The sequence below is a fragment of the Acipenser ruthenus genome, chromosome 27, assembly GCF_902713425.1.
Source record: "Acipenser ruthenus chromosome 27, fAciRut3.2 maternal haplotype, whole genome shotgun sequence".
NCBI lineage: Eukaryota > Metazoa > Chordata > Actinopteri > Acipenseriformes > Acipenseridae > Acipenser > Acipenser ruthenus.
The window spans coordinates 26,759,313-26,767,255 of NC_081215.1; positions in this window are offsets into that span (position 1 = coordinate 26,759,313).

Here is a 7,943-nt window from a genome sequence, read left to right on the forward strand (position 1 = left end):
ATTTTAATTTAATATTAGTGCCTTGTATGAGCACCGTAGCTCATTTTATTTATTTATTTATTTATTTATTTCTTATTGAAACCAAATAATACTATCATTAAAAAGCTCAGCCCCGTGGTTGCACGATCTTGGAAAACGCATTTCCTCAATAAAGGCCAGCTGGGAATCGAAGCATCCTGGAAAAAGCAGGTTCTTAAACCAAGCCTGAAACTGTGTATCCTGGCAAACAGCTGCCTGGGAATGTGAGGGAGTCAGGGTGTGTGACAACAGTTCATCTGTGGGTCTCTGCAAAAGTGTCACTATAAAAATGCATGCACGCAGACCCCGATAAGCACTAACCCTGGGTTACACGTAGGTAAGGAAGGCCAAGATTCATGCAAATCAGTATGTCATGAAAATTAGAGCTCCTGAAAGAATCTTTGTAAATTTCCTATTTCCAGTCTTTCCCTATGTCTTCTGACTGGCAGTCGAGATGTTTGTCATTGGTTCACAGACCCAGATTAGCACTAATAATAATTTTAATTTCGATGAAGTAGTCTGAGATTAGTATTACTTGAGGTTTGTGAAACCAACTCAATGTGTTTCTTGTAATACTTTACATGTGTACTTGCACATAATTACAATGTTATTATACATAGTTACAATTTGCTTAATGTGTAAATCATTTTGCAAGATATAACACTAACCCTAATCCTATATCTAACATAACCCTAACCCTAACCCTAACCCTAACCCTAATCCTTAACCTTAACCTTAACCCTAACCGTTTTCTGATACAATTGTGTACTTACATATAATAGACTCAAAAGAGGGTATTTTAGGTATGCTTTACTGTATAATAACCAAGTTGTAATTATTATTATTATTATTATTATTAGTTTATTTAGCAGACGCCTTTATCCAAGGCGACTTACAGAGACTAGGGTGTGTGAACTATGCATCAGCTGCAGAGTCACTTACAATTACGTCTCACCCGAAAGACGGAGCACAAGGAGGTGAAGTGACTTGCTCAGGGTCACACAATGAGTCAGTGGCTGAGGTGGGATTTGAACCAGGGACCTCCTGGTTATAAGCCCTTTTCTTTAACCACTGGATATGTAGAAATGTAAAAAAAAAAAAAAAAAAAAAAACTGAAATGACATTGGATGCTACTTTAAATAAGCAGGCTCTAACTTTAATGCTGATCATACTGTGTGAGATTGATGCCAGGGTGAACGAGAATGTTACGAGGAACTGGGATGTGCCATTAAAAGGGTTGTGTCTGTACTGGTATGATGCAGATCCTGTTGTCAGATCCGCTATTATATAATATATGAAACATACTGACAGCTGTTGAATGTCAGTATACAGGGCTAGGTTGTATACAGCAGTCCTGAACAAATCTATAAAATACTCCTGACTAGACAACTACAGGAACAAGCCTCTTTATCAAACAATAACCTCGCAGGCAAACCAGCACAGTTTCATTTCAATTCTTCCCTCGGCCCATTTTATGCCCTGTTTGGCATGAAGCAAAAAAAAAAAGTCTATGGAAGCTCTTTATCTGTGTTACTTTCAGTTAGGATTTTTGAATGTGTCTAACACAATAGGAACATATAGGGCTATAACCATAAAGCAATTGCTCACCATTAAATAAACATGGCTATATTTGTTGTAGAATCCAATGTGTTATTATCATCCCATGGTCCCGTTCGTGTCATAATCATCTTAATCATCATTTCTCACTGTTTCTGCTCTCTTCAGTGTTTCTTTAATTTGGTCGCAGTTTTCCGTTGCCTTTATCAAACTCGCTGTTTCAATTACTGGTGGTTATTTTTATGCTGGTCTTTCAGCAGAAATTCCACCTTGCTGAGATGTGCTCTGAGGCAGACCCAAAAGTGAAATATCCTGGTGACAGTAGTGTGGAGTAGTGGTTAGGGCTCTGGACTCTTGACTAGAGGGTCATGGGTTCAAATCCCAGTGGGGACACTGCTGCTGTACCCTTGAGCAAGGTACTTTACCTAGATTGCTCCAGTAAAAACCCAACTGTATAAATGGGTAATTGTATGTAAAAATAATGTGATATCTTGTAACAATTGTAAGTCGCCCTGGATAAGGGCGTCAGCTAAGAAATAAATAATAATAATAATAATAATAATAACAGTAGTGAATAATGGCTGAGAACATTTTTGGTAACACTTCCCATTAAGTTAAAATGTACTTAATTTGAAAGGGTCCCCGAGTGGCTCTTCCAGTTAAAGCACTGCTGTGGGGAGCGCAGGATGAGTCACGGAGTCAAAGAGGCCCGAACTTTGCTGGGGACTCTGAAGGGGGCGTCACATTGGCTCTGAGGCTCCCAGGGGTGGGGATGGGAAACCGGCAGGGACTTATTCTCCTCATCGCGCAACAGCAAACCCTACTGGCCAGACACTGAGCACATTCAGAGCGGATAAGAAGCAGGGCTGATCTCTGTCCTCTGGGATCAGTAGCCTGGCCACTTCTGCTCTGGCTTGCTCAGCGTAAAAGCAATTCTGGCTTTAGGTTTGAGAGATTGGAGGACGTGGGGACTTGCTGCGGTGAGGAGAAAAAAAACATAATTGGGCATTTCAAATTGGGAGGAAATAAATAAAAATAATAATTGGTCACTCTAAATTAAAAAAAAAATGAAATGTACTTAATTTCTAAATCTTTTTGCACTATTATTATTATTACAATATATGTAAGTACACAATTGTATCAGAAAAAAGGTCAGGGTCAGGGTTAGGGTTGTAACATGCAAACAAATGTACACATTGAGTACATTGTAACTATGTGTGATAACACTGTAATTATGCGTAAATACACAGTTATTAGAGACACTTCATTTGAGGTTTTTAAGAACATAAGAACATAAGAAAGTTTACAAACGAGAGGAGGCCATTCAGCCCATCTTGCTCATTTGGTTGTTAGTAGCTTATTGATCCCAGAATCTCATCAAGCAGCTTCTTGAAGGATCCCAGGGTGTCAGCTTCAACAACATTACTGGGGAGGTGGTTCCAGACCCTCACAATTCTCTGTGTAAAAAAGTGCCTCCTATTTTCTGTTTTGAATGCCCCTTTATTTAATCTCCATTTATGACCCCTGGTCCTTTTTTCTTTTTTCAAGTCAAAGAAGTCCCCCGGGTTGACATTGTCTATACCTTTTAGGATTTTGAATGTTTGAATCAGATCGCGGCGTAGTCTTGTTTGACTGAATAGATTCAATTCTTTTAGCCTGTCTGCATACGACATGCCTTTTGAACCCGGGATAATTCTGGTTGCTCTTCTTTGCACTCTTTCTAGAGCAGCAATATCCTTTTTGTAACGAGGTGACCAGAACTGAACACAATATTCTAGGTGAGGTCTTACTAATGCATTGTAGAGTTTTAACATTACTTCCCTTGATTTAAATTCAACACTTATATATCCGAGCATCTTGTTAGCCTTTTTTATAGCTTCCCCACATTGTCTAGATGAAGACATTTCTGAGTCAACATAAACTCCTAGGTCTTTTTTATAGTTCCCTTCTTCAATTTCAGTATCTCCCATATGATATTTATAATGCACATTTTTATTGCCCGCATGCAATACTTTACACTTTTCTCTATTAAATGGAGTTGCTTTAATCAGAAAACATTGCAGCTTAAAGCCCTGCAGGTGCGTGTATTTAAAACTGGAGGGAGCACAGTAATAAGACTATATCAATATAACTTTATATCTTGGCTGCTTTCACCCATGTTCAATGTTCTGCTAATAACAATGAATGGAGGGAGTGAATGGGGTGAATGTGAGGGAATGTTTCACTAGCGGTAAGCCTTAAGAACACAGCAATGCTCTGTCCTTCAGATTTCCTAACAACTCCGGCAGTATTTATTTATGCAATCAGGGAAAAAAAATAACTTTTTAATAGTTGTTGTGCTTGACTTTAGTGGGTGGAGGGTGAGCATGTGTAAGAATGTATCAAGGAACAGCAGTGCTAGTTTAAACAATGATAAGCTGCAAAGTTAAACACAGACAGGCAAGCCAAACAGGTTGTGTTTCAATGGTGTGAAATTGTTTCCTAGTGTTTGTACTTCAATCATCTAGATATACAGCAATACTAAAATACACGTAGTGAAATTATGCAGCAAACATTTATCAGTCTTCAACCAAGGACCTCCGTTTCTTTAAAAAAAAAAAAAAAAAAACACTTGCATACTTGCATAGGAGGCTGTGTGGTCCAGTGGTTAAATAAACGGGCTTGTAACCGGGAGGTCCCCGGTTCAAATCCTACCTCAGCCACTGACTCATTTTGTGACCCTGAGCAAGTCACTTCACCTCCTTGTGCTCCGTCTTTCGGGTGAGACGTAGTTGTAAGTGACTCTGCAGCTGATGCATAGTTCACACACCCTAGTCTCTGTAAGTCGCCTTAGATAAAGGTGTCTGCTAAATAAACTAATAATAATAATAATACTTAGTGGTATTGTCCTCTGGATTCTGAGTTGTAAGCATTAGCAGATCCCCTGGTTTGCTGAAGTACCTCCTACTAGCCCTTCAAGTCATTATTGCAACATTTCACATACTGCACATTGAGTTTAGTATTTGGGAGTTTGCAGGCCTCCAGCACCACTATGCTTCCACAGTAGGTAAAGTGACTCCAGGCTCTTGTAGTAGTTTTCGGTCTTGCAATGTGCTTACTGTTTCAGTTGTGTTGCTTTCAGGGTATGTGGGTCAGTTATCCAGAACATCAACTAACCTGACTGCTCACACCCCCTGATAACAAGTCTGGTAACTTGGCACTGTACTGTACTAGAAAGATCCCTCATTCAACATAAGCTGCAAACAAAACAAAACTGTTTTTTGGAAAGTAGCCCCATTTTTTGAATTTAGCCCTGTTTTTGGCATCGTTAGCCCCGTAACTGAAAAAATTTCTTAGAAAAAAAAAAAAAAAACCTCTGTACTAGGGAGGTTATGTCTCTTTTATGTTTAAATCTATATGAAGTTCATGTCTCTCTAAATTAAGTTCTTTCAAGTCCTGAAAGACCTGTTTTTTTCCACCCATAATAAGGCTTTGCATTTCTCATAATCTTGTTGACCCTCACATCCTGTAACAAGCTGCCCTTTGCAAGGGGATGAAATGTCACTTTTTGCGATACTTTTAAATACTTGACTGGGTTGGTAAACATTTCATTATGGCCCATTGTTCTCGACCTTCAGTGGTGACTGACAATCACATCGTGTTCTTTATGTTTTGTTGATTTTCTTACACCAATCCAGTAATGAGATTTTAAGATTTTTAGATCTTCAAGTGCTTTTTTTTTAAATAATTTTTTATTTTTTTCATTTTGTGTGTCCAATTACAATTTTCCACCCAATTTTCTCCCAATTTCAAATGCCCAATCGCTTTTTTCCTCACCACAGCAATTCCCCACATGGCTCAGGAGACCGGGATCTGCACACGCTGGCACCTCACAGTGAGGGCAGCCCCCCTGACACTGCCCAGCCTGACACTGCCCAGGATCAGCACACGCTGGTACCTCACAGTGAGGGCAGCCCCCCTGACACTGCCCAGTCCAGCCCAGGATCTGCACACGCTGGTACCTCACAGTGAGGGCAGCCCCCCTGACACTGCCCAGTCCAGCCCAGGATCAGCACACGCTGGTACCTCACAGTGAGGGCAGCCCCCCTGACACTGCCCAGCCTGACACTGCCCAGGATCAGCACACGCTGGCACCTCACAGTGAGGGCAGCCCCCCTGACACTGCCCTGCCTGACACTGCCCAGGATCTACACACGCTGGCACCTCACAGTGAGGGCAGCTCCCCTGACACTGCCCAGTCCAGCCCAGGATCAGCACACGCTGGTACCTCACAGTGAGGGCAGCCCCCCTGACACTGCCCAGCCTGACACTGCCCAGGATCTGCACACGCTGGCACCTCACTGTGAGGGCAGCCTGACACTGCGAAGCACCAGATTCATTACTCTCAGGTGTTTTAACCTGTCAGTTTAGGGCACATTCGTGTAGAGTTATTACCACCAGAAAACTCCCGCTTTTGACAAAATAAAAAAAACACTTCTGTTTGACAGTGTGTGAACTTGTGTGATTTACAGTGTGTTTTTGTATTCCCTGGGAGAGTAGTTTTAGGGTGTGGGGGTGTTGTTGAAAAGCGAGAGGGACGAAGGTATAAAAGATGCTCAGGTGGCATTCAGACACAGCCGATGAAGAGCCTTTGGACCAGACTGACAGACCAGTTGCCACACTCAGGAGCCACAGCCACTGCGGCAATGCTGCCCGGGTTCATCTTGCTTCTCTGCTCCACTGTGTTTCTGCAATCTGTTGGTGAGATCATTTTTATATGTTTTTTTTTTTTTTTTTTTATAAAACAGCATCTTCTGCATCAAGACAGATTTTAAATATTAAATTACATTTCTTTCTCTCTCTCTCTCTCTCTCTCTCTCTCTCTCTCTCTCTCTCTCTCTCTCTCTCTCTCTCTCTCTCTATATATATATATATATATATATATATATATATATAGGTTTAAAAGGAGGTATAACTGCAGTGTACAAAAATGGATATATATATATATATATATATATATATATATATATATATATATATATATATATATATATATATATATATATATATATATTTGGATGTACACAGAAGGCTTAAATGATTAAAAAAGTATTTATTTCAGAATATTTCAGACAAAAGCCCTTTTCTTCAGCTGTGTGCATATGTATATATACACACACTTAACAGAATTGTTTGTGTCTTGTAGAAGCGGATCTGAAGCGTGATGCAGAGTCTGTGCATATCGCAGAGGACTCCACTCCCAGAGGTGAGCACTTACTTCATCATGTTTCCTGTCACACACCCATTCTTGAGCACACTAGGAAACAGAGGGCGCTTTCATAAGGAAAAAAGAAAAGAAAATAGTTTTTGGTTTTTTTTAATTTGTTCAAATGTACCTATTTCCTTGTACGGTATGAAGGATTTTGTTTTGCGTTCTCAATGTCACTATAAAGATCTCAGGTCATTTGTTTCCATCATGTTCTCAGTGAGGAACTGGAACTGCAAAGGTCCAAACTTGTGTGTGTGTGTTTTTATTAGCAGTTGTTTTTATTTCAGGGGCAAGCTAACACTCCATTGGAATTATACTTGTTTGAAAATCGCTAGAAAGATACCGCTAAAAATAAAAATTCTTTCTTTTAGATGAACATCGCAATGAGGAAGGTTTGACTTTTTCGCTACAAAGATGTAAGTGTTTGACCATAAGGTCTATAACTGACTGCATGTCCACTGAACCAGCTGACCCTCTGACCAGGCCTGTTTGTCATACTGTTTTAAAAGCTGACTGGCAGATTATTTTCTTGTCAATACCATTGCAGTGAGTTGTATTTGTTTCCCCTGTAAACGCATGCGCGGACCCTGTTGATCATTGGCTTGTTTATTCCCTGTGATCAGTGGCCACGCTGATCTCCAAATGGATGAACACAAATGTCTTAGAAGACGCTCCGGAGCCAAACAGTCTCGTCACAGAGGAGAACACTCAGTGTGAGTTCCACTGGTTTCAAAGTTCCCATCATTAGTTGACAAGCTTATTAAATATTCCAGCAACAATTATTCATAAAAAACAAACTACATAAAACGGATTATGAAGCAGTGATGCATGGTAGCTATAAAAATACTACTAATACAGCTAATTTGACAATTTAGTAATATTAAGGTAACACTTTATAATAAGTGTATCGAGTTATGGTGTCTTTACTTAATAATTACAATGTTATTATGCATAGTTACAATGTATTTAACGTGTAAATATTTTTGCACACTATATGTAAGTACACAATTGTAGCAGAAATATTTACACATTATTTACACATTAAGTACATTGTAACTATGCACATATCCCCATTTTGATAATGGTACTAACCTAATACCCCTCTACGTGCATCTCTGGC